This window comes from Sturnus vulgaris, chromosome 3 (assembly GCF_052056855.1).
Source record: "Sturnus vulgaris isolate bStuVul1 chromosome 3, bStuVul1.hap1, whole genome shotgun sequence".
NCBI classification, from domain to species: Eukaryota; Metazoa; Chordata; class Aves; order Passeriformes; family Sturnidae; genus Sturnus; species Sturnus vulgaris.
In genome coordinates this window covers 57,300,830-57,327,090 of record NC_142245.1, presented here as the reverse complement: position 1 = coordinate 57,327,090, position 26,261 = coordinate 57,300,830, and the positions used below count along the sequence as shown (strand labels likewise).

At 36.1% G+C, this 26,261-nt stretch overlaps 1 long non-coding RNA gene across 29 annotated transcripts in view; it reads right to left on the bottom strand.

The window, feature by feature from the left end:
- LOC148224359 (uncharacterized) overlaps positions 1 to 26,261 on the bottom strand; it is a 134,322-nt gene that overhangs the window by 63,416 nt on the left and 44,645 nt on the right. For 17 of the 29 annotated variants that reach the window (XR_015802450.1, XR_015802444.1, XR_015802456.1 and 14 more), the window contains one exon: positions 3,821 to 17,357. The exons of 11 other annotated variants lie outside the window; for them this stretch is intronic. This is a non-coding gene — a long non-coding RNA (uncharacterized LOC148224359). One more of the 29 variants, XR_015802449.1, reaches the window with a different exon arrangement.

Genomic DNA, 26,261 nt, shown 5'->3' with positions numbered 1-26,261 from the left:
ACTCTGTTTTTAAAAAGATAATGTTTTTGGCCGAAAGACCAGGCACTGGTCGTCTACACAACCTGGTACCATGGGAAATACCCCTGAAGCATGCCTTCCTGAAAAGAGAAGCTGCCTGGCATGTTCCTGGTCAGCAGAACCTCCTGGGACATCTGCTCATCCCTGGGGCTTCCAGCAACCAGCTGGCACAAGTCATTGGCATAGCGATTTTTTTTTAATTTCAGAGTGAAGACTCTGACTCTCCTTAGTTAGCAATGAAACTTGTGACTACATCATCTCCAGGTTTGATTGTCACAGTTTCCTATGAGGCACACCCTAGCCATCTCCTGCTGCTGCAGAGCATTGCTGCCCACAACAGAGCTATGTTTCCAGATCGGCAAAATCTATTTTTGTGGATTAACAAATAGGCTACACTGGGCCCTTTGATTCCCCTGACAGTAAAAAATCACCTAAGGAGACTGAAAACAATGTTGCTTTACATTGTAAACACAGCTTTGAAAGGCAAGGGTTTCTGAGGATAAAATTGACTTTTTATGCAGCAAGTAAGTCATTGTAATTTCTTTTCATGCTATCTGTGCAGCCTACATGTATCTCGTGCCATGGACTAGAAAACAAAATGCAGCTTGTTTGGAGTTAGCACAGCGAGCTTACTGCAGCCCACCTGAAGTTGTGATTGACTTACTTCTTGCATGGGACTGAAAAGGTAAAGTACAATGGGTTTTGTGTGGTCCTAAACTGGAAAAGACACCCTGAAATGTTTGCATTAGGCTTACCTTACTGTTGCACTGACATATAATAGGCAAACAGAAATCGAGCTGGTGCTACAACTCCTGCAGCTCTATCCAGAATGTCACATATAATGTAACAAATTAGGTAACAGCCATGTCTCTTTTCAGCAGGGAATTAAACTGACCCATTGCATCTCCTTATTTCCTTAGGAGCTCTTCTAGAACTTAACCTCAATCTCAGTGCTCAATTACTGATATGTTTTATATCGTCTGCACTTCTTACTTCTGTTTTAGTATCATATTAAAAATATTTTATACAACTCAAAGTCTGCTTTCTGCTTTATGATAATACCACTTCAATCATTATGGGAAAATCTAATTTTATGATTATAAAGGATTGAAGGGTAAATAAAAATTTGCTCCAGGGAATATTTTTTGGGATAAATTTTGATCCCAAAACTACTTCTATTTCTACCTTATAGCTTGCTTCATGAAACACAAGGTAAAGTGGTTAGAAAATGCAATGTATTTTCTAAAGATGTTGATGAAAATAGATATGATATTAATAAAAAGTCAACCGAAAACAGCAAGGTCTTTAAAATCACAACCACACTTGACTGAACAGTAACAAGCGTCCTTTTAGTCACCCTAAAGCTTCTTATTTCAAAGCTACAAAATAGATGTATTGACAGTTGCACAGGAATGAACTTTAAAGATACATAAAGGCGGCAGAGGTCAACCAAACTCTGAATAAATGTCAAGATGCCAGAGGCTCTTGAGGAAATGCAAGATATTCAGGTGATGCTGCTGTCCCTGAGACCAGTATAAAGAATCCACAGTACTTCTCATGCAGCGCCCAGGAGTCAAAGCTAAGGGATTTCGAGCGTTTTCTTGTCCCAGGAAAGGAAGAAAAGAGGTCAGTGCTACCCAGCTCCATCACTACAGGCCCAAGGGCAGCCCCTGCCAAATCTTGGCTAGAAAGGGAAAGTCTACAAAACTTTTTTCATCTTCAACCACAATCTTTTTCCAACAAAATAGTGAAGGACTATTTTCACCCTTGTTCCCTCATCTGTCTTGGCAATTACTCGTACATTTGTACAAATGTAATAAGTGCATGTATATGTAAACAAAGACATCTGTATGAACTGTAACACTACTTTTGGCTTTCAAGCTTTCTGAGAGATGAGAACCAAGCTGGGAGTTTCATCCTGCGTTTCTGCACTGCTGCTGACATCTCAGAATGCTGACATTTTCAGAAACAGAGCTCAGAACTGCAGCAATTGTTTGCCTATTGCTGAAAGACAACTATTCCCACCGAGTTTAATAACAGATAGGCTTCAGGGAATAAGTCTGGATAGCATTTCTGCATCAGTTCAGAAGGATTTATGAGGAAGCTGAATTTTGCTAGTAGCGAACAGTTTCCCCCCACCTGTTCCTCTTTCCAAAGCAGTCAGTCCTGCATTTCCCAGTGCCCTCTCAGGACAGAGAAGCTGCTCCAGCAGCTGATCCAGGAGCAGCTGCACAGCACACCCTCATACCACATTTCCTGACATGCACAGATATGCTCGGTGCCTGGCACCTGGGGCTGCATGGGACACCGTTTCACTTGACAGCTACACTCCTGAATGACACATACTTGGGGGAGGGATCTGCCAAATAAGAGTGGCAGATTGTTTCCACAGCCTCTCACACATGTTTTATTTCACTTGTTCTGAAGTTGCCCATATGTTTCTCAGATAAAGCTACAAAGCCAGATGGTACAAATAAAATACATTAAGGAAACTGTCTGCCCTTGTGAGAAGATATAATATCCCACCATTAGGGATTGCTAATCATAGGTAAACACAGGGAACTGCAGAAAAAGAGGTGGATATCTGGAGGAATCAAGTTCAGTGCAACACCTGAGGCAGCAAGTTTCTGCCCAGCCTCTTGGCATGTCAGGCAGTCCCACTGAAAGTGCTGAATGGCAGCATTAAGGCATGTCTGTCATGAAATTGTGAGGTTCAAGGATTGTCATAAGAGCATATCTTCAGCTGTGGGCATGACTAACACCAGAAGAGAACTGCCATATGTTACAGCTAAGCACAATGCAAAAGCAATGAAGCCACTTTCAGGATGGGTTTGGAGAACTTACATCTGCATCCTTCTTGCTGTCTTGCAGTACATCTGTGACCCCTGGCATGGCTGTATTTCATATATTTACTAACCAGACTGAAAATGGCTGATGTGCCTTCCTATTCTGCATTCACACACCCCAGTTGCACAAAGCACATATCTTAATGTATCCATTAATTAGTCTTGGTTGCATGTACTTCCTGTAGTTTTCACTGTTCACTCCAACACTTACTTACTTCTGATAAAAGTATTAGCTCTGCACACTTCTGATAAAGCATTGTCTCTGCACTTTTCACTTTTCACCTAATATGATTTAAAAGCTGTAAACTATTTTGTTGCTTTAGACATCACTGCTTAGAAAGCTCAGCTTAGCAAAGACTAGTTTTATTGTGTAAGAAGGAGGACTCAGGAAAATACAATAATTTAGGTTATATCACAGGCACTTCTCCCTGAAATTTGTGGGAGTGTTCATTTAGATATGAAAAAAAAAAATTCTCAGCCAGAACCTTTTCAAGAAGAAACAGTTTTTCATTTCTCTAGTAAGAATAAGTTAGCTATCCATTATTTCTTTTCAGATGTCTTGCAATTACTAACAGCTGGGCAAGAGTAGATAGATACTTCTTAAGGTGTTGACAGTGCAATCACAGTGGATGACACGTGGCTCAAATATGGATTGATTCTCTTCTTTCGACTCAGTTTTTGTTGTGTAGTTACACTTGTTCTTCACCCTTTGATATCACTAAAAATGCTCCTCATTTGACTGACCTCTGGGGATCAGATGTTCTGTCGGCATTTGAAAAGATGCTAACAATTTGATATAGAAACAAATTTAGGAAATTTCTTAATTTAAGCATTCCCTGAAGAGTTGTTACATCATGGTAATGTGGAGAACTTTGAACCATACAAGCATCCTTGCTTTCAGAAAAAAACATATTACACACGATTTTTATACTGTGCAGTATAAAAAAGAAAGATACTCCTACAACCACTGGAATGGGCAGGCCTCAGTCATATGCAGGAATGACATCTTGGGTCACCTCCTCCCTGGTCATTCAGGCTATGTCACGAGGATGTAAATCCTCTATTATACAGGAAGGTCCACTTCTGCAATAAAAGTCAAACATATTTATTTAAATTATTTTTGTAAATGAGATAAGATAATTGAGCAGAAAAATCCAGTATAGTTTTTCAGATCAAGAAGCTAGGGAGAGTTACACAAATGTCAGCAGTTGCAAGAGAACTGAAGTCAAACCATTGACAACTAACAAGATGTTAGGAGTGATGGAAAGACCTTTCCTGTTAAGAAATCTGTGTTTGGGACTTATGGCCCATTCAAATAAAAATGAAGAATTCATTTGGAATTATAAGATTAATAAATTTATTTTCCTGCTTCAATTTCTAAACTTGTCTGAGGTTTGTAGCATTTCTTCATCCTTCAGTGCCCTTCAGAGATATTCCTTCTGAAGGGTATCTTAATGGGAAGAGAGAGTTTTAACCTCTGTTATCCATGCTACTTGCATTTCTTGAATTTTCCATTCTAATGACACATCTCTCATAAATCACAGAATCCAGCTGCTTGTTCATGAACCATGAAATATTACAGGCTACTGTTAGGAGCTACTAACATGAATAGAAGTGAACAACGCACTGTTTGAGATGAATTATATGTTCAGAGTTTCTGTCCTTGTTTTTTAGAGGGTTGTTACTCCTCTTTTAGTAGGGGAGATACTAAGCTTAGAAACATTTCTGCTTTTGACCAACACTTGAAGAATATTTCCCAAGTGTTTACTCCTTATTTATGCAGACTGAGGAAGTGAAAGTAGATTGTGAAAGATTCACACTGGAAAAGTATAGACCATTGCCTCAACCAAAATATTTTTATTGAAATACAAGAATCTCAGTTATAATTTTTTCCTAATGAATAAAAATACAAAAGATCAGTTTATTTATACATTAATTGAAACCAGTAATAAGGAGAAATGTTTCCCAGCTATCTAGAGCCTAAGATAACACTCTTTTAAGTATTTCAGTGTATCACAAGAGACATATTCTCATGCAACTTGTGCTCTAGTAACACATTAATGAGAATGTTATAAACATCTACAGAGTGTTCACAGAAAAAAAGAGGTAGATTTGAAGATACATGGAAACACAAAAGCTGCAAAACTGAGCTTTGCTTGGAATATTAAGACATTTTTTCACAGTTAATATAAGGTAGTAAATATTTCCTGATATCTTCGACAAGTTAAATGAATTAGATAAATTTGTAAATAGTTGAAATTTAAGACCACCAGGCTATTTCATTATCTTGAGGGGAAAGGTCATCAGCATGCACCAGGAAATATGTTAGAAAGATCACCAAGGACTGACAGTTCAATATGAACATTTATAGAGAATTTTAAAGATAGGGGAACCTCAGAATGTAATGGGCAATTCCATGGGGCTATAGCTGGTTTGTATAGCTGGTACCAATGCTGTGATAGGCTAAATTCTGTTAAAGCTTTCAAGTATTTTTATGAGTTAATGTAAACCTTTACCCTCTGCAATACCTGGTATTAGAAGAATGACTTGCAGCACTATGTACTTAAAATTAATCTATTTAATGTAAAATACATTTGAAATTATTTCCCCTTTGTACAGCTTTTAAAGTTACAAAGACCCTATAAAATGGAAAAAGCATCAGATATTAAGCTATAAATTATCATATTATAGTTCTCCTGAAATATGTTTTCTCAACATACATTTTAGGTGTACCAGGTAACCAGGAAATCAGCCTTATTCAGAATAAACGGGACAATCTCAACAGTCAAATGAAAATAGAATCACATTCAAGAGCACCAGAAAGAAGTGTAATTGTGCTGTCAGTGTGCAGAACAAAGCTCATCGAATTTCAATTATTTTATTTCCATACTATGCTTGAAAAGCTCTCACTTGATTTTATGAAATTGTGATTATAATAATATATTATTGTGATTACCATGTCAAGAAAATTGGTTTCATCAAAATTCACTTTTCATTAATCTGGGTGATTTTTACTGTCATACCCTTGATAGTGTGATTGAAGGGGCATTGGATTGAGATCCCCAAATCCAAAGTGGCAGAGACAGGCCCCATGACTTGTGGGAGTGTGATACAGTCAATCTTCCAGACCTCCCCATATTTATATTTCAGCCATTGTCCTTCATGCCACATGGACTTAACTGATTGCCTTGACAACTGCAGCACTTTTCACTTTCACATCAAGTCCATCATGAACCTATCTATACATTGCATCTCCTCCTCGAGGTCAGTACACAGATAAAGTATCCTCCTTCTGCAACGTCTAAAGCCAGGTGGATAGCTTTCACCTCTGCAAACTGGCTTGATTTTCTCTTCTTCAGCAGTTTCCAGACTTGTCATAGAGGACTCCATACAGATGGCTTCCACCTCCAAGGCTTTCCTACAACATGGCAGTAGGAAACTACCAGCAAACAAGGCATATTGCCTCTCACTTTCTGGTAATTTATTATACACTGAGGCCTCTTCAGCAGGGTTTCACCTGAGCTGAACTATCTCCTGTCTGATTTGTTCAAAGGCTTGTCATTGCTCAGGGCCCTATTTGAAATCATTCTTCTTCCAGGTCACTTGATAGAGAGGGCTGGAAATCCGACTGTTATTTGGAACCTGCACTCTCTGAAAACCCACGAAACTTAAGAAAGCTTTTGTTAGTTGGTAGAGATGTATTTGTTGTCTTGTTAATCACATCCATTGGGATTTGATGATGTCCATCTTGGCATTTAATTTCTAAAAACTAGATCTCCTGTTTGCTTTTTTTAAAAACTGGTCTTTCCTCTCTTCCATCTGTCTGGAAACAGCACCCCTCCCCTGCCCCCCGGCAGTCCTTCTCATAGGATTCTCCACTTACTTATTGCAAAAATGAGTTAAAATTAAAATCTCTCTCTATAAAATATTTCTTCTAGAAATCCAAACCAGATCATACTCTTTCACATTTTCTCATAAATAATTTGATAAATTTATCATGAAATCTAATGTGAAAACTCCACAAGTTTTCCTGGAACTAAAATCTTAATTTTTTATGGCCGTATGGTAAAGGATAGAGAGTAAATCTGGAAGAATTACAAATATTCCATAGAGTAATAAATAGAACATTTTTTTTGGTTAATATGTTGGCTGCCTGTAAAAGTTCAGAAATTTGTGTACTTAGGAATTCTATCTAAGTATGGTTATTGAAGGGAAAGACCTAGATTAGTCCGTTCAAGTCTTTTAACACATGAATTTTCCCCTGCCATTTCAATATTATTGCATACTAAAAGATAAGATGGATGCAAAATTAAAGTAGTAATGTAAGAATGCTAAATTTTAAAACAAATACATAAATTCAAGGTCTGTCCAGTTAGGGAAAGGAATGCTTTCCAGATGAAATTATATGTTCTGTCTCACCAAACGCCATACAAATCTGATCCATACTGCAATACTCTTCTTGGTCACACCTGTGTGTGCTGAATTAGGCCAATTGTGCTACATAGAAAGGATCTACCCCCACAGATCTAATTGTGAGATCAGGTCTTGTAACAGAGACAATGAACAGATACAGCTCATAGAACTTGCGTTAGTTGTCTGCTCAACCAAAATGTCTAGTTACAGGCACCCTATTTCAAGGGAGAAGAGAATAAATCTGGAGCCAAAAATTAATTTATGAGGAATTACTGAGTACATTAGATTAGAAATGAAGGGCCACTCTTCTTGTCTTCAAATGTCTTCTCGCTAACTTTTCAGGCAGCAGTGTTAATGTCTTCCTAGTCCACTATAGGTAAAATCAATTTAATTTTACTTTTGTAGGGATCCATACCATTCTATTGCATCATGCTCTTATGATTACATCATATCACATCTTTCCACATTTGTAGCTTAGTTTAGGCCATTCAAGTAAGAGCTGGACTCAATGATCCTTGTGTGTCCCTTTCAACTCAGAATATTCTGTGAACTACTCTTCACTGCCTTCTTGCAAAACTATCCTGGGGTCTTTCATTTGCAAACTCTATAAAGACATCATTAGTCTATGGATAGAGAGTGAAAATAGTAAGAATTCTGACAATATATTTCTTATAAAAGACAAGTAAATTCATTTCTTTAAGGCTCAAATTAAATAAAAGAATCAGTATAAGTATTCTTTATATTTGAGAAGAGAGTATGAGAAGTAAGAGTTAAGGAAAAAGAGCAAACACAAGTGATGAGATTTTCCCTTCCACCCTTTCAACATCAATGAATATTTTATTAAATTCTGGAAGGCATAAGGGAGCATTTTTTTAATTCTAAGGAAGGGAATTTTCAATGGGATTTTATATATTTATTCTAGGAGTAGCATTTATTACAACTGCTTTATTTTCTAGTAAAACTCGTTAAAAGCTACAAAACCAGCTCCTTTTTGCATTATAAAGTGAAGGTGACTATTCAGAGACCATTCTGTTCAGTGTCTCGCTTTTGAGGTACTTGTTCTTTGCCAGTATAATCACGTTCTGCTAGCATCAGTTCCAGTGAAATAAAAAAAAGGCACTGGGTAACTGTAGCTGGTGATTAGATGAAGACTTGTGTAGATTCTTCAAAACTGTACAGCTCATGGAGGCACAGCAGAGTCCAGGCCCTTAAATTACCATCTTCTCAACTCTTACACTATGATTTTAAAAAATCAAAAAAAACCCAAAATCATGCTGAGAGCAAGCTTTTTTTTTTTCTTTTTAATGATTTAAAGCTTGTACTTTCAATTGTGCTGTTTATTTCCTTGAAAAAACTGTTTGTTCTTGCACTAAATCCAACAAGGCTCATGAGTCACTGAGTTTGAAATTGATTTGGCTTTCTGGAGCAAGCCCCCTATGTATTTCTTCATTTGCTGAAAGGACACAGGCTCACAAAGTTTTCAGTGGTTCTGGTAGCCCAGGGGAGAGCTCTTTAATTGGTGAGTGCACAAAAAAAAAAAATAATTCCCTCGTAAGAAACTTCTCCCTTACAGATGCTATGCTTTATTCTTTTATCTGGGTTGAGCCTGTAAGCAGCTGAGTACTTTTAATTCCCTGTTGAAATCTGTGGGGGCTGGTGGAAATTCTTTACCACGAGCTCATTTCAAAAGGAATTGGATCTTCAGAAGTCTGAACCCGTGTTGAACTGGTCAACTATGGTCTGGAACAGAAAGTCCTCACCAGGGAAAAAATATCACAGCTGACCCTACTTGTAGAATATTGAACTATAAGGCCTCCTGAGACCCCTTCCATATATAGAATTTTCCTGTGGTCCTACCTCTTGGTTTTAGAGGGTGACATCAGAGCTCACCAGATGCTGGATAGAATTCACTCTATATCTAAAATACTGGGATGGGTGGAACAAAAAGTGTTTAATAGCCTTAGTTAAATATTAGAACCCTAAGTCATATTTTTCTTCTGGTTTTTGGTTTAAATTTGTCCTCAGAATAATTTTTATCTCAGGAGGGAAAAGAAGAAAGACCACACTAATGACCTTTATGTTTTGAAAGAGGTGAGTAAAAATTTATTAAACTGCAGTCAGGTAAAGCTCTTTGCACAGCCAGACAGGGAAATATTTGCAGAGACTTCAAGGTGGGCTTTGGGCAGGAAATGGTTTGGATTCATAAAAGTGGAAAAGTCTAGCTAAATGTTTACCTTGTATGTAGCTTGAAGTGGTCAAGTAAAAACAGAAGGTCATATATGACATTTGGAGATATCTCCAGATAATGCTAAATATAGGCAGGAGTTTTTCTTTGGGGAAAGGGGCTTTACACTGACATAATGTTAATTTTAGAATTTGCTTCAATCTCCCACAATATACATAATATATGTGCTTTACATTAAGAGAATATAATTTTGAGGTTCGGGTATGTAAACATTGTAATCTATATTTTGAAATAGCACCATGACAGTTAATGAGAATTTCTGAAATTACCAGGAAGTATATCAAGTCTTGAACTGATGGATGCCACTAAAATGAGCAAGAAACAGTTTTGCTGGAGTAATAATATTAGATTAGTGGAATCCTAGGGTTCCTTTCTTGCCTATGAAGATTGAAAGTATACTCTTATAGTATGGGTTTCTCAAGGAAATGCATTTGCATTCAATCAATAATTATGATAAGTATAAAATATACAGTATAGGTAACTTCACAATCCTTAATGTATTCATCCACAAAGAACATACTGTAGTGGAAAAATGTATAGTTATGTCACTTAAGTTGAAGACTTAATTTTGAGTGGCATATGGTAAAATTTTGAAGTGATACTGTGAAATTAAAATTAAACAAAATACACTAAAATATTTTAGGCCACTAAGTAGTTTTATAAAATTTGCCAAACACTGAATACCTATGGCAATGGTAATGTTGACCTGTTTAAGTCAACCTTTGGACTTAGCATTACAATCTAAATTTCTAATTACTACTGGAGTTTACATTCCAACACAGGAACTGCTCTGACTGCTCAAAATTTAGAATGATGATATTTAAATGTCCTCCCAAAGTCCCAGACAGGCTGAGTAGGCAAGAGCTGCCTATTGCTGACTGGACAATGGCTCAGGGCAGCCTCAGAGAGGAAAGTACAAAATACCAAAAGATTTTATGTCATCACACCCTTTCTACTATTCATGGCTGAGATCACTGCTCAGCCAGGGAAGCACCTTGTCTGTGGGGCCCCATCCTGTAGATTCTCATGAGCTTTGGACCTTCTCCCAGACTCAGCCACTGCTTCCATGTGTGTCTGCTGCTGCCTGCTCATCATTAGGTTGGGGCACTCCATGAGCGAGCTGATCATGCAGATGTGTCTAGACTCATGTGCCACCTGAGACACCCCCCCGGGCTGTCAGCTCCAGGGCAGGAGCTGCAGGGCAGGCTTCTTCAGAACTGGGACCTCCTCAAAGTGAGAAGTAATGCTGATGCTGTGAAGTGAAATTTTCATGAACTACTTCCTGGAAAGGCCTCATTTTCTTGCTGACTTCAGGAGGAACAGGGTTATTTCATACAGATTCTAACAGCGGGATTCAGTTCAAAGCAGCTGATCTGACTACACCTGTATGTGGAAAGACAAGTTAATGTCCAGCTCAGTTGTCCATATATATACCTGCTTGCTATCATTTGAAATGTCTGTGGAATTCTATATAGCTTTACACAACTGCACAGGACTGACAAATAAATGCAGCAAGACCTGGGTGAGATACACACTTTTTGGAGCAGCTGATGGAGGCCGGGACTTACACCCCAGAGTGCCTGTCATGGCACAAGGAGCTGGCATATTGGCAGCTAAGCCAAGACCAGTGACTGGAAAGGGAGCAAGAGCACCTGACACTCACCTAGAATTCTGAATCTAGATACAAAATTTTAGTCCCACCTTAACTTCAAACTGGATTCCAGTCATATTCTTGGGTGCATGAAGTGATACAAGGTTTTAAAAAAAGAATTTGGTGCCACTTTAGGCACCATGAGTTTTCTTATATAGCTTCTATTTCCACTGATGTTCCAATTCAAATGGCACCAGGGCATCTAAAATTGCAACAAGATCTCTATGTCTATTGAATTCTATCTGTCATCCAATGTGATGCATAATAGTAAGCATTCAGTGTTTCAAGAACAGTAGTGGTAGAACCAGGATGTTTGATGGCTTTGTTGCTAAAAGCTGAGAGGAATAAGGGTGAAGAAGGGAAAGGGATGAAAGGAAGGAATTAAAATTTTCCACTTTGACCTTCATAATGACTGTTAACTACTGGATAGCTCTAATGGTGTCAACAGAATACAATACCAAAGTTTTCAGTGGTAAAGGTCTGCCGCTCAGCAAGACTGCCAATCCTCCATGTTTTAGAAAAGACAATAATTTTCTACTTACTTATATACTGATTCTTATTGATAGAAATATAGCAATGCTAATAGCAATCAAAAGAAAGAGGAATAAAATAAATCTTTTCTAGAATAAAAATTTTTAAGAAATTATACTTTCAGATTAGTCTTTTCTATTCCTTTTCCTGATATTCCTTTGTGGATATGCTGTATCTGCAGCAGTTCATTAATTGTCAGTAAATCTAATTATGCTATATTTACAATGTCTAATTTACCTTTACTTTCAGCTAATTCGCCTATTAGCTTGATTTGGGAATAATCAGTTTGAAGTGCTGAGCACACAAATGGAAGGACAAAAGAACTGAGTAAATCATATCACACACATTTATTCCTAACCATTTTTTTAAGAAATGTAGTGGCACCTTCTCCCCACTTCCCTTATCCTTTCATTACCTACATGATGAAAAACTACTACAGGTCAAGTTGAATCTGGAAAGTATGCCAAGCCTATGTCATGTTTTCATCCTTGGAACACTCTGCAGTAATGCAGAGTTCGCCTACTATTTTTATACTACAAACCAAACATGGAATATCTGAAAGCTTCTGAATCTTCAGTCACTACAATCACTACAAGACCATTAAGAGAAAGTGATTATCCAATTTATTTGATTGCATGCTATACATACTCAGAGCTCCTACAAAGGAATGCTATTAGTCAAGTTCTTATTAAGAGCATCAGCAAGAACTCAATATCCTGCCTTTTGAAAAATGTTAGCTTAGTATAAATTCACAACAACTGAATATTTTTCCTCTCTCTGTGATGCAGTTTTCCTCTCCTATACTCCTTGCAAAATAAGGAACTGTAATTGGTTCAGAAAAATACTGAAGGTTGCTGAAAAAAATATTGCAGGTTACTGAAAACCTCCCACACTCCAAAAAAGTTTAATCAATGAATAGTTTTATGAGTTATTATACTGGCTAGTTATTGTATTGATGATCATTATAATTAATAATTTATTAAATAAGTAATTTCACCACTGACTTTGCACTTTTTGCACAAACAGGTGTTTTTCATGATCTAGCTGCTAGGTAATAACCTCATAGAACTGAAATTCTGTGTATAAGAGAAATGTTTTAACAGATCCTGACATTAATGCTCTGGACACTTCCAGAAAGTTTCTGGTGCTATTTTAAGTTGATGACTGATTTCAGGAAATAGATCAAATAACTCCCTTTTCCTCTCTGAAAAGGAATTCATGCCATCCACAAGTATTTGTGCAATTTGGACCAGAAGCTCCACCAAGCAGTGGAAGCACCCTGTCTTCCCCTAATCATATATATGTCATCATTAGTGGCTGCATAGATAAACTGCTCTGTTTGGGCAGCTCCAGAGTTCCTCCAGCCTGGCTGGCTAAAGGTAAGTAGTCTGTGTTATGTTAGAAGTCCATAGTATTTTAGAGACAGTGTTTGGACAGAGAAGTGGCAGAAGGATATAGTTACTGTCCTGTTTCAACCATATCAGTAATATGAGATAATTATATGATGGGCTGTGTTTCATCAATTGTGTTATCTGCTACAGTAAAATGTGATTTTAAAAATTGCCCTCAGATTACCAGCATTTGCTGTGGGTTTTCTGCTGTTTATTTAACTGCTGGGGTTTGTTTGTTTGTTTGTTTGGGGTTTTGTTTGTTTGTTTTTTTATTTAGGAATGGTTTGAAAATTTCATTCTAATAAAAAACACTTGAAATTCAAAAGCCTGTCTCCCTAATAACTTGAGTGAATATTTTCTAAGTAAGTGATAATCTTTCTAATCCTTTCAATTGGAATTGGATTGGTTCATATATTAGGGTGTATGTTTTATTGCCTTCATATTACAGATGTTAATATTCTTTTAAGAATTATATATGTTTAGGATTAACTTGTCTGAATCCATCAGTAAAAAGCAATTTTTGTACAAGTCATTCCATGTAGAATAAAGGGCAATGTTCTCTTTAACTTCTTGAAGAATGACTACTCCTGTGAAGCACATTTTCACTTGCTATAGTAATGGCATGCTTTTCATTCCATAAAAGATGAAAAAGAAACCTGTTTCCTTTATCAGCATTTTCATACCAAATGTGATTACTATCACCTTTTTTATTTATACAGATAATCAAGACATAAGTGTTGGTATTCTCTGTGTCTAATCAAAATCCCTGTATTTTTGTTACAGGCAATAACAATAGTGCTGTTCTCTAGATGTATAGATATTATATGGTTATTATATATATTTATATATAATTATGTATTATTAGTTTTTATATTTCATAGGACTTTTCTGCTAGGCACTGAACATTGGTGTCCTAAGTCTTGTTCAGAATTATGTAAAATAAAAAGGTGCTCCTCCATCACAGACAGCATAGACAATTTGAAAAGATGCTCAGCAGGACTGCTAGTGATATTAGAGCACCTAGTTTTTGGCTGCTGAGGATTTGGGATACTTTAGGATCGATTATCCTAAAAATTGTATTTTCTAAATGTTTTTTAAAAAAATAAACTGAAGTAATAACTAAAAAAAAAAAAGTGAAATAAGAGGTAGGAAAAGTGTTTACAAAAAGTCAGTAGAAACCGGAATAATCAAAAATAAGTTGAGAATTCACAGCTGAAATGGGTTTATATTCTAAACAAATTCTTCTGCTTCTCAGTCTCTGTATTTAGTAAAATAAATGAGATTAATGAAATGAAAACTCTTTATCACCTGACTGAATTAGTCTGTTTGTTTGTTTGTTTGTTTGTTTGTTTGTTTGTTTGTTTTTTATCTACAGTAAGAATTAGAAAATCCTGCTGCAAAGCTCCTGACAGAAAAGGCATTCTGCATTCTTCTCTAATTTGTCAGCAGTGCAGTGCATCTGAAGTATGGCCACTGTCCAAAGAGAGAAGAAAAATGGATTAAAGAGTCTGGATTTTATACAACTGTACTGTGTCATCACCGTAATAAATACTGGACAGAGCGATCTTGCAATTATTAGAGCCATATTTTAGTGAACATATACAGATGTTACAGTTTGAAACCTGCTACCACAGCTTTGACTCATGGCCATTATTACTGCTTTCCTTTCCTACTCTGTGTGAGACAAACACACAGAAATTCAGCCATTCAATGCTTTAAACGGCAAAGTTAGGTTTTCCTATATTGAAAGATGTGTCAATTTAACTTCTCTTACTTTAAAAATAGCTTTGGTATGCATATGAAAAGCCTATATGTATACATGTGTTTACTAAATAAAAAACAGAGCTAATGGACTTTCATATCTATCATGCTGTGACTAGATTAAAAATACACCTAAAAGCATTATCTTTCTTGAAGTCATAGTAAAAACTTTATGTAGATTTTCTCAATTCTCACTAGAGATGAGGAATTAATTTATACTTTAATAGCCTTTCTCTATCTTCAGCCATTTTCCCACTTCTTGCATACCTAACATTAACTACCTATACTGATGAACTACCAGATTTTGTTTAGCAGTGTTAAATGGAAAAAGGTTTTTTTTTTCCCCCTAGATGAAAAATAGAGGATCAGAGTGCTAAGACTGAATGGAAACATGATGTTCTAGCTCCTTCCAGAAAACGAACTGCAGCCAGCATGTAAAGAGAGTAAAGAAAGAGGTAGGCCATGCATTGAAGGCCACAAAGCAAATTTATCACTTCCTTGCACGTGGTCATATTCTTTTCATGTGGCTCCAGGCTTGTGTTCATTGAGCTGAGGACTCAGACCAGAATTTCTTTGCCCTAAAGTTGTCCTGTTCTACAGTTGTTCTTTTCCCTACATCACATGCTGAAGCTGGTCTCCTGTCCAGACAGGCCTGTTGCCTTTCTATGAGTTCCTCTGTGAAGGCTGGATATTGACAGAAAGGAGTATTCAGAGTCTGCCTATTTCAAAGAAGGAGAGATATTCATATTTTCCATTTCTTCAGAAGTATTTGGGAAAAATTCAGTAAAAGCTGTTTGTTTTTTGTGTTCCAGAGATATTGCTTGTATGAAGATAATGATCCGATTTATTTTACGTACTTATCCAGAAGACTGAGAGTTTGAGAAATCCACCTTTGAATTGAAAACTCAAGTCACTGATTAGCTAATTTGCTGTAAGCCACTTGGTTGCAGTCAAAATAAGTTTTCCATTACTTTGTCATCCAATACCATTTCCAGAGCTACTTGCTAATCTAATTGACAGCAGTATAATGGCTACAATCATCACCACATTTCAACAGTTCAATTTTTAGCTCGTGTCTCCCTTTCCTTTTTCCCCTTGGGCTTATCTATTTTTCTGACATGTGAAGCTCTGCGGTCTTCAATTTTTCTTTAAGAGACAATCTTCAATATTCATCAAAGTAAAACAATATGTCATATCTTTCAATCCTGCAACATCTTTCCTTTTTCTGTCTGCTGAAAATAAACTCTTTAATGATTCAGTTCTTACTGGCTCATAATATGTAGTCAATCACTTCAGCAGAGCAATGATCTTTTCACCAAGCTTTAAGTAGCTTGTATAGACACCCTTTAGTGCATACACTCTGAGATGACAAGAAAAAAATAATCAGGTATAAACTTCACAGCTGGATTTGTCACATAACCGGTAAGTTACAAATGTATTGGGGACCATTTTTAAGGGAGTTCAATACCTTAAAGTGTCAGGCTATATGTTGGCGGCTTTTTTTTTTTTTTTTTCCTTTCTTTTTGTTATTTAATGTTTTCATTAGGTAAAACTATGAAAATAAAAATGAAGGTAACATTGAAAGAAGCAGTAACAAGATCTAGATTGTGCCTATTATAGATCAGTTAGCTCTTCTGTTTTTATTCCAGCCAAGAAGTCTGATAAAGAAAGAAAATATTACTGGGTGTTTTGTAACTTTAATCAATAAGCTCAGTTAATAAGCTACAAGTGTAAAGGCAAAATTCTTGTTTAAAATCAAATTTCTTCTCCTGAATTTCTGTGAGTTTTTGGAGTAAAGGCTCCTAAGCCTGGAGCAGTGGCATTATATTTTTAGCTTAGCTTTCTTTTTTTCATGTCAAACGTTGGACTACAAGGGAAATAAAAGATCACAGATAATAAAGAAAAGATTCAATTTTTTGGACAAGGATGTCAGTTGTGTGCATTGCTTCCATCTTCCTCACTATCTGGTATTGAAAATGAGTCTGTCATATCAAGTTTCATTTCAGATAATAAGGGAAGTTAAAAATTAACTGATGCTCCTGCATTCACAGAATCCAACCTTTGTCAAGCAGCAGTTTCCTGTATATTAATAGATTTGAAATTATTCAGGAAATTGGATGAAAATGACAGAGTCACTGAACATTATTTTAATGTCAAATGACTCGAACAATTCTGTTGGAGTCATCCAGAACACAGAGGTCAATGCTGCACTGCAGCATGGCAGCTGGTGTGCCTCAGGAGCTACAGACAGTCAACTCCAGTTTGAAATAACTTATAGCTGGCAAAGATAAAATGGACCACAGGAAGAAAATCTTCTTCAAAAAAGCTATAGTAATATCATGCTAGCATATCCTACATGGTCTTTCAAATTCAAAGTGTTGCAGAGCAGTGATCTGACTGCTGGGTTTAAGTCTATACTTAAATGTGCTAGTGAAAAGGATTCCTCTCTTTCATACACAGAAAGGCTTTCTGTTTGAGTATTCAAGAGTCTTCATATCCCACTAGAGAGTAAAAAAAGAGAAAGGAGAGAGAGAGAAATAAAAGATGATTAGCCATCAAAATAAATTATTGAGTGATACTATTTGACATATAAAATGCAGCTTATGTTTCAAATTTACTGATAGTAGCTGAGGTAAAAGTTTGCAAACTTCATTATTAGTTTTAATTCTGCCATTCGAATTGACCAGTAATTAACCCTGAAGAAGTAGTAACAGCCTCATTTACCAACATGTGGATTTCATCTTGTGAAAAACTTAATCCACTGATGGTTTTGCAATGAAAAATAACATAAATAGGAACTCAAATAATGAATTCATAAATGAACCCAAGATTGTATTAATAGTATCATCCATATTTCAAATCACTTTTCCTAAACTAGAAGAGAACTGAGAGGCTTGTGTGAAATAAGAACCATATACTTGTTGAGTTATATTTCATGAGGTAAAAGCTATTGTACTTTCATTCTGACACCAAGATATGTGTCTTTCATATTATTTTGCTTTATATAGAGAAATCTCTTTATATAATGTTTTCTGAGTTGCCTGGCCATATAATTTGTGTGCAGAGCTCAGCCTGCACACATTTAAATGTCATGGTCAAATTGTTGACATCCTGAAATATTTTATCACTTCAGCAGATCACTTTCAATAAGACAGTTGCTGCTAGATGATCCCTACAAAAACATTACTGTTAGACTGAAACATGAATGTATATAATCCCATAGGTTTCTGAGAAAAGTAGTAATTTACTTGTGGAACTGAGTAGTCTTCCTAAAAATGAGAGAGGGAACCTAAATCCTGTAAATGCAGAGAAAATTATGTAATTTTTGTCCAGACTCATTGCTTTGTTCAGCAGTGGAAAAATTTTGTTACTCTAATGTCATTTATTACCCTTAAATTTGCCTCCACAACAGGAAGGGAGGATGTAGTTGCCCCCTTTATGAAACATTAAAGCATTATTTAGCTTTGTCTAAAATTCTGCCTGGTTTTGGAGACTCATTATCCATAGTCTGTAAGTAAATAAGAAGTTTTTGTGGCAATATATTCTAACTACACCATGGTACATTTACATACCATTGTTTTACATATTATTTATAACGTACTCTGGCAATCATTTTGAATTCTTCGTTTTCCTCTGCTCTCCTCCCAATAGTTTTGCATGTTTAAAAATAAGCTGTGTGTATACATTTCAAGGCAGCTGCTGGACTTAGGAGCACCAGGGCTACTGCAATTGTCACATCTTATTTATTCCAAGCAGATACTATATGCAGAGTGAGAGGAAAACAGAGTAGATTACTGGAAGACATAAAAAATGCCTACTATACCCAGCACCTTTACTGGTATAAAAAAACCCCCTCACTTAGATTTGCACTTGATAGATCCTGGCGAAACTGATGAGAATTTCTCCCTCTTGAGTAATTTCTTTGTAGCATGATCTTAGATATTCAAGTTACTTGATTTTAACGCAACTGTTCAAAATATCACTTATTTGGATTTTTTTAAATACCACTTGCAGCCCACAAACCAGGCTGATCCCAATAGGACTGATGCAAGATTCCTAAAAGCCGAAAGGATCCTGGGCAGGGAGATCTATACCAGTGACTCAACATAGGATACCTCTGTTAAGCTTCTTGTGTTCAAATTTACCCAGGTGGAAGACTGAGCAGAACAAGAAAAAGGAAGAAAACCTCCACTAATTTTTTTGTTGGAACCAAGCATTCAGTGTACTATAAATACTTGATTTTTTTAAAAAATTATTTTGACTCTGAGAAGAACTAAATACAATCTATTTTAGTTGTTTCATTTGTGAATGGACTTTATTTTGAATTTGCTGTAACTTCTTCCACCTCCCCTCATCACCTTTATTTCAGTCAGAAGAGTTTGGAAGAAAACTGCATATACATGGCAATCACAGGAAAAATACTGCTGCTTCAATGTCTTGGAAGCTGCGATGTTCCTTTAAGTCACTGAAGCATTCACAAGGCAGAATTTACATGACAAACAGGATCTGATCTTTCAAAGTCAAGATAAAAATATACATTATATAAAAACAGTATCTTAAAATAGGTCTTGTATAAAAGACTGTAATTACCGGCCTAGGACAATATACTTGAAGATGCAATGCAGTCTAGGCTAGGACTCTTATAAAAATTTGATATTGGTGATTCATGCTCAGAATTCACATGTTCATGCCACATTTCAGATATGTAAACTGTGTCTTTTGTATCAATAGGAAACATCAATCAAACAGTAAGCTATCAAAGCCCCCAGAGATATGGTGGTCCATCTTCATATACTATATTCTTAAGTAGTATTTGAGAAAGATATTATTGCTGCATAATTTCTATTTAGCATTTATGCTCTAACGTTGCCTAGATGGCATAATCCAGATTAGAGACTGATGTAAAACACTGATAACTGTGTCAAAAAAAAAAAAAAAAGAAAAAAAAAGGGAGTGGAAAATCCGAAAACTAAATACTTTTCAAGGTAAATGAAATGCAAAGAAAGCCCCCAAAAGACCCATTTAAGTAAGCAGTCTGCTCCAAAATGCTCAATGTTCACTACATTTTACTGTATCAGATCAAGATTTTCCTCTGGTTATTCCCAGGAAACACACCATTCCTCTTGTTCACTGTTCACATTCTCACAAAATGACAGGTCCCTCTCCCAACACTGCATATCTAGTAAAGTGTACTTACACTGCTTGTAAAGAAACAAGGTACTCCAGGATAACTTTGAACGGAGCTCATTCACTAGGAGATTGAATATCTGAGAGCTACTGCTTTTTCTTCCCTAGGAGAACTTCCCCTCTTTCTCAGTTACAACATTTACTCATGTTTCTAGTATTTTCCTCATAACATGGCCTCTAAATTTTTTCTACTGAGGTCTTGCACTAATATTTAGAAGTCAAATGAAGTAGAATTAACATATAAAAATTCTGTAACACAAATCTGTCCTAGAATTTTCTTTCACTCAAGGTTTTCTTTCATTTTAAATTCCCTTGATATCTGATAAGAAACTTAAAGGGATGCCCCAATACTGCAGAAACAAGAATTGTACAGAAACATTAAAACTGCCACAGTTGCAGTTCAGAGTATGTGATTTCTGCTTATTTTGTTACAGATAAAGTCAAACATGTTTTATATGAAAGAAAATCTATGCTCTCAGTTTCCAGCACATCAATAACTCTGTAACCTTACAAAGCTGAAGGCCATGTAGTAATGTGGCTGCGCTCAGCTTGCTGTTCAAACATTTTTTTAAACATCTGCTTCTCTGTGCAGGAGTTAAAAATTATTATAAACCTACAGAAAACAGGAATAATATGTTAGGTATAATCAGCCAAGATACACAGCTTGAGTTCAATAGACCTTAGAGACAGCCACAAGAAAGATGAAAAAAACCCCAACTTTTCTCTTTTGGAAGCAACTGACTACATTATTTACATTTTCAAATGCTTACAGATATACTTACTGAGTGGTGCTACGGAAAACAGTTGATAGAGACAAAGGTCTGAATAACAAGTGACAACTTGGATTACATAGTTTGCTCCACCTTTTTTTCTTCCATCAAAACTTATATTTTCTACAATAAAAGAATCAATTTGTAACACTGGACAACCAAATTCCTACGACTGTCACTATCTCTGCAACCAAAATCTCATTTTGGTCTTTTTACATATATGAAAGATGAAAGATTATTTTTTGAGACAAATAAAAGGGAAAAAATCAGAATCATGAACTCTAGAGAATGTACTCTGTGTCTCTTTCCACAAGTCACCTGAAATTGTTTTCTGGGCAGAAACAAAGTGACTCTTTGAAGCCACTTATCAGGTCCTCCAGGAGGTACAGGTTGTGTTTGTATATCGTTAAATAAAGTAGTCAGAAGAAGAATTTGAGCATCTCTGTTTGTCCCTATGTCTGGCTTCTTTATATTACCTCTCAGAGAGTTTGTCTATGTGCTTATGTGTTAAAGGATTCAAAGACTATGAATATGCATGGTAAGGAAGGGCTGAACAAACTTTAAAACCCATACTCTTGGTCTGAAAATATTGTGTAAACTTTTCACAGAGCCCCAGATGCTCAACCCAGGAAAAACCACATGAGTTGATGGTGTCCAAATGAGTGTTACAACCTCAATGGCCTCTGTGTTCATGAGACTTCACAACGATATACACAGTACAGTGTGCTGGCAAATTAAAAACAGTGGTTAACAGTTTGGGGATTGCAAGGAACAACCGAAAAATCAAAAAGATTTATAAGGAAAGATAATATATTTCAAAAAATGTCCTTCTGTATACTTGCCTACTTTTATCATTGTATCAGATTGACATAAGTATGAAAGGATATAATGATTCTGAATCATAATCTTAGCTACTTGTAAGAACCCTGAAGTCCAAGGCTTACTTTCACCAGTGATTGTGTTGATATATTAACCTACAAGAGATTTTATCATTGTCAGGTATTTGAAAAATATTAAATACTAAAACACTTCCCATATATGAATAAATTATAATGTCAAGCTTTGTGACAAAAAGAGCACCTGGACACAAAAAAAAAAAAAAAAAGTTTGAAGTGCATTGTATTTTAATATTTCAAACATTTCCTACCGGTATTACTTTCTTCTGATGTTTTTTCTGCAATGTAACTTTCCTTCATGAAAATGAGAATCTAAGAGAATTTTGTGGTTCCTTTTCAAGTTCACTTTCTACTCTAGTCCTAAATATTGTCTGACTACTTTACAAGTTGGAGAAAAAGCAGAAAACATCTCGACTTCTAGATTTGTATCTTATCTTTCCTCCATTGTAACAATAAATATTTTGAGCTTTGTGTGTTGGAATGAGCATCAAATTGAGGCAAAATTCAGAGACAGTCTGGCAGCAGTCCTTGTGGAAGCAAATTTCATCATGGATCATGTATCTGGCTGCTCTGGCTACTGCAGATGTTCATCTTGGGATATCCCCAAAGTAGGATCCAGGCTGTTGCTGGCATGTTACAGATGGGATACTCAGTGGCAGTGCTTCAGTTTAGGAATTCCCAAAGGGCACTCACCAGACCCCTGTTTTAAAGTGCCTTGTAGACAAGACTGAGAAGTCTCCATGAGTTAGAAGACAAAGTGATTGCCTTGACAAGGAAGAACAAAAGACTTCTCACCCCTGTTCCTCCCAGGATCTTAGAGAGCAAAATTCAAGACTTTTACCTTAGACTGAAAAAGGGAAGATGAAAAGCTTTTCACATGACTGCCCAAGCTGAGATCTCTTTTCCAGTATGTGTAGTCACAGAGGGAATGTGTGGGCCCTTATTTGTTCTTTTGTACAGAGCTTTTCATGATACAATCCCATCTTTGAAGAAGATGATAAGAAAATGTACGGATATAATAAAACCAATTTAAAAAAATCATATATAGTTTTAATATATATTATTGTTCTCAACTCAGCAACTTTTCATGCAGAAAATATTATCAGTTTTAAAGAAAAAGATTGAGTAGAAAGGATCGCAAATTGATTTTAAATGGTTGCAAGAATAAAAGCTACTGGGTGGCTGGCTTTTTTATTTTTTTAAGCATACTATGAATCAGGCAAGATCTAAAAATAAGAAAGATCTAGCTAAATGCAAAACACATACTGTGTTCATGAGACGAATCTCAAAATGAAATGCAATAAAATTATCAGCCAGTAATGAAATAAAGAAAAGAAATATAGATCTGTGCCTGCTGTTCAGAATGTGAGAAATTGAATCATGACTGGGCTAAGTGAAAAAATATATCTAATTCCTCCAGAGGACACTGTGTATAAACAGTTAAAGGAATGACATGTGCAGTGTTCTATTATACATTTTTCCAGATAAAAGTAGCATAGCATTACTGTGATGCTGTAATAGTGAGTGCAATTCATGAACTAGCTCAATTTTTCCGATGTTGGATATGACTAGAATACAGTTTTGGCTTGCAAGTGAAAGATTAGTACAATTAAAGGCCTTCAAGTGGTTCAAAATTCACTTGAACAGTCCTATTAACCCTGGGAATTCACCTTAGATAGCAATTTTTTTTTAAAGCACCCTTTAGGAACCAAGGTTCACCTGGGTTTTGTTGAACTCTAGCATTTTTTCATCAGAGGCCTGATCAGGTGCCAAACATCTATAACTGGGACCAAGAGAGGGTTTTGCTACCTGAGAAAATCTGGGACTTGAATTCTACTGCTCCTTCTTTGAAGGATTACATGGGGAAGTGTCAGAGTTGCATTTATTTGGGGGGTTTATGTCTTCTGTTTATATCAAGAGCACAACCAGATAGGCAGCTTCAGGTAACACTGCCTGATGAGAGCAGGAAAGGAATTGCATGCAGCCCGTTCTGTTTCCTCTACAATGCAACAAAAACCTGTGGCAATGACAAATAAATTCAATAAACCAAATAACATTTGACTTCAGAGTCTCAAAACCAGTTTCTGTACAGTAAAAAGATTGTTTTTATGTCTCTCTCTCTCTCTCTCTCTGCAATGCATAAAGCAAAATGATTAAAACAGCAATGGGTTTCATACTCAGCCTGCACCCCACTATTTCCTGGCCAGTATCTCTAAACTTTTTCCACCCAGTTCCTTGCTTCCCTGCCTTTGTGAGTCTGGCTGCAAACTGCTGCAGCCTTTCTCCTGCTCCCAGTGTCTGTCAGTGTGTTTTAAACCCACTCACTCTCACTTCTGCCAACCTCAGCATTTGGGAGATTTTAGAATTTGTTTTGTTTCTAAATTCAGGGATGATGAGGCTGCAGGCCACTAGCTTGTTTGAACGTAGGTTATTTTGTTCCTGTCTCCACTATTCTCCAGTGCCACTTGAGGATAAATAGCAGCTCCTCTTTGTTCTTTGAAGGACTTGATATTTGCAGTGGTTTTGTTTCCTGTTGTTTTTCACTAACAGCTTCCTCTGATTTAGCTCTGTGCATTCAGGTTGGATAATAGCAATGCAGTCTGAAGTCTGCATATTTGTAGTAAATAAAGCAGATATCATCTTTATTCTGCAGAATATATCACAAAGCAAAAAACTAATAAATGTCTAATTGCTTCTTGTATTTCTAACCTTTGACATGGCTTACTCAGATTTTTAACCAAACACGAAGAAAAACACTAAGTGGAGTTTCATTTTGAAAAAAAGCCTTCATTTAGTTTGTATAGATCTTTTTCTGGTGTGTTCATGTTCTTTAAAAAGCACATTTTCTATATAATTCACTAAGTAAATAAAATAAAGAGTGTTGACCCCACAATGTTCTGCAGATGCAAGAAGGAAATGAAATCACACCTCCTTTGTTTTTTGTAATGCAATTCTTCCCCTGAGAAAGGACCTAATCAGCTATTAATGTTACACATAAATGAAAGAAGGGTTTCATTACCATCCATACCGGCATCCATAGAATTGTGTATATTGTTTTCCTTTTAGAAATTTTGTTGGTATTTTTTTTAGTGATTGAATATCACATTTTCTCAACAGTCCACAGGGGGAAACTAAGGAATCTGAAGAGGAAACTAGGGAATAGAAAAATAAAATAAAATAAAATAAAATAAAATAAAATAAAATAAAATAAAATAAAATAAAATAAAATAAAATAAAATAAAATAAATTTAAAATAAATTTAAAATAAAATAATTTAAAATAAAATAATTTACTAGTTACTCCTGACTAGCAAAGAGGAGATCATGGCTCTGATTACTGTAACTACACTTCTAGGCAAGTAAACAATACAATTATCAATAAAAAGATCAAATGAAAATGTGCTAAAAACTTAGCTGAGAAAGAGCATCCATATCAGAAAGAGCCTTGACATTAATTGCAACAGAAACAAGTCCAAAACTGATAAATTCCTATTGTACCTTTCCTACAGGCTTCATCTGAAACTACCTTCAGGACTGATCTAACTCAACACAATGACGAAATGACAGATGCTTTAAAGTGAAGACCAAACCTTAGAATACTGTGATTTTCTGTTCAAGGTGTCAAACCTTGGCGCTGAGAGACACCATAGAAAAATGCATAAACATCCACACGCTACTTTTGTCTGTTAGAACATGAAACAAGATATTGAATGATGAGTTTTCTTGGGTTGTAGGGTTTGTAATTAAATTGCATAGAAATAATGTAACAAATTGTAACAATGAAATAATCATCAAGAAGGCAGATTGTCAAGGACAGCATCCAGAGTGTGGTAAAATTATAAGGACTCAACCACAACTAAGATTTTTGAATTCAACTGAATTGCAGTAACAAGGCACCTTGTGATGTCTGATCACCCAAAGATGGACTGGACAGCCAACCCAGGAAAGTGCTGGTCAGGAGTTTTCCGTGTTTGTATTTCTCATCTAGATGCCAGACCTGTTATTTTACTTTAAAATTTGCCTTGGCAGACAGACTCTGTCTGTTCTATTTTCAGGTTAACAGTATTATACCTAAACTCCTAGCAGATAATAAAGAAGTCAGTTGCTACAGGAATGTGAAAAAAAATGCTAAAGACCGATCTTGATACCCTTAACTATACATTGCTGCAACTTGAGAGATTTTTGGGTGTTGTTCCATTTCATTTCTTTGAGACAAAATATGAATTCGAAGTCAGTGAAGATATATGACTCTATGTCAGATGAATATCTGACTTACTTTGTCTCTATGAAAAACCACAGAAACTCCTGTCCCCATATCAGATCCTCTCTTTCCCAGCATGGTAGTGCCCAGCTGGTAAGATGACAGGGAAGGAAGCAAGATAAAACCTACCATAAATGTGTTCAGGAAGACCTTAAGAATTCAGAACTAGTTGTGAAAGGAAGTAGTATATTTTGGGTAGATAGATTAATGTGTGCTCTTGTGAGGCATTCATGATTAGGTGAGTGGTGTCTTCTGTCCCAGAGTGGAAATTTGGCCTTCCATCTTTTAGAAA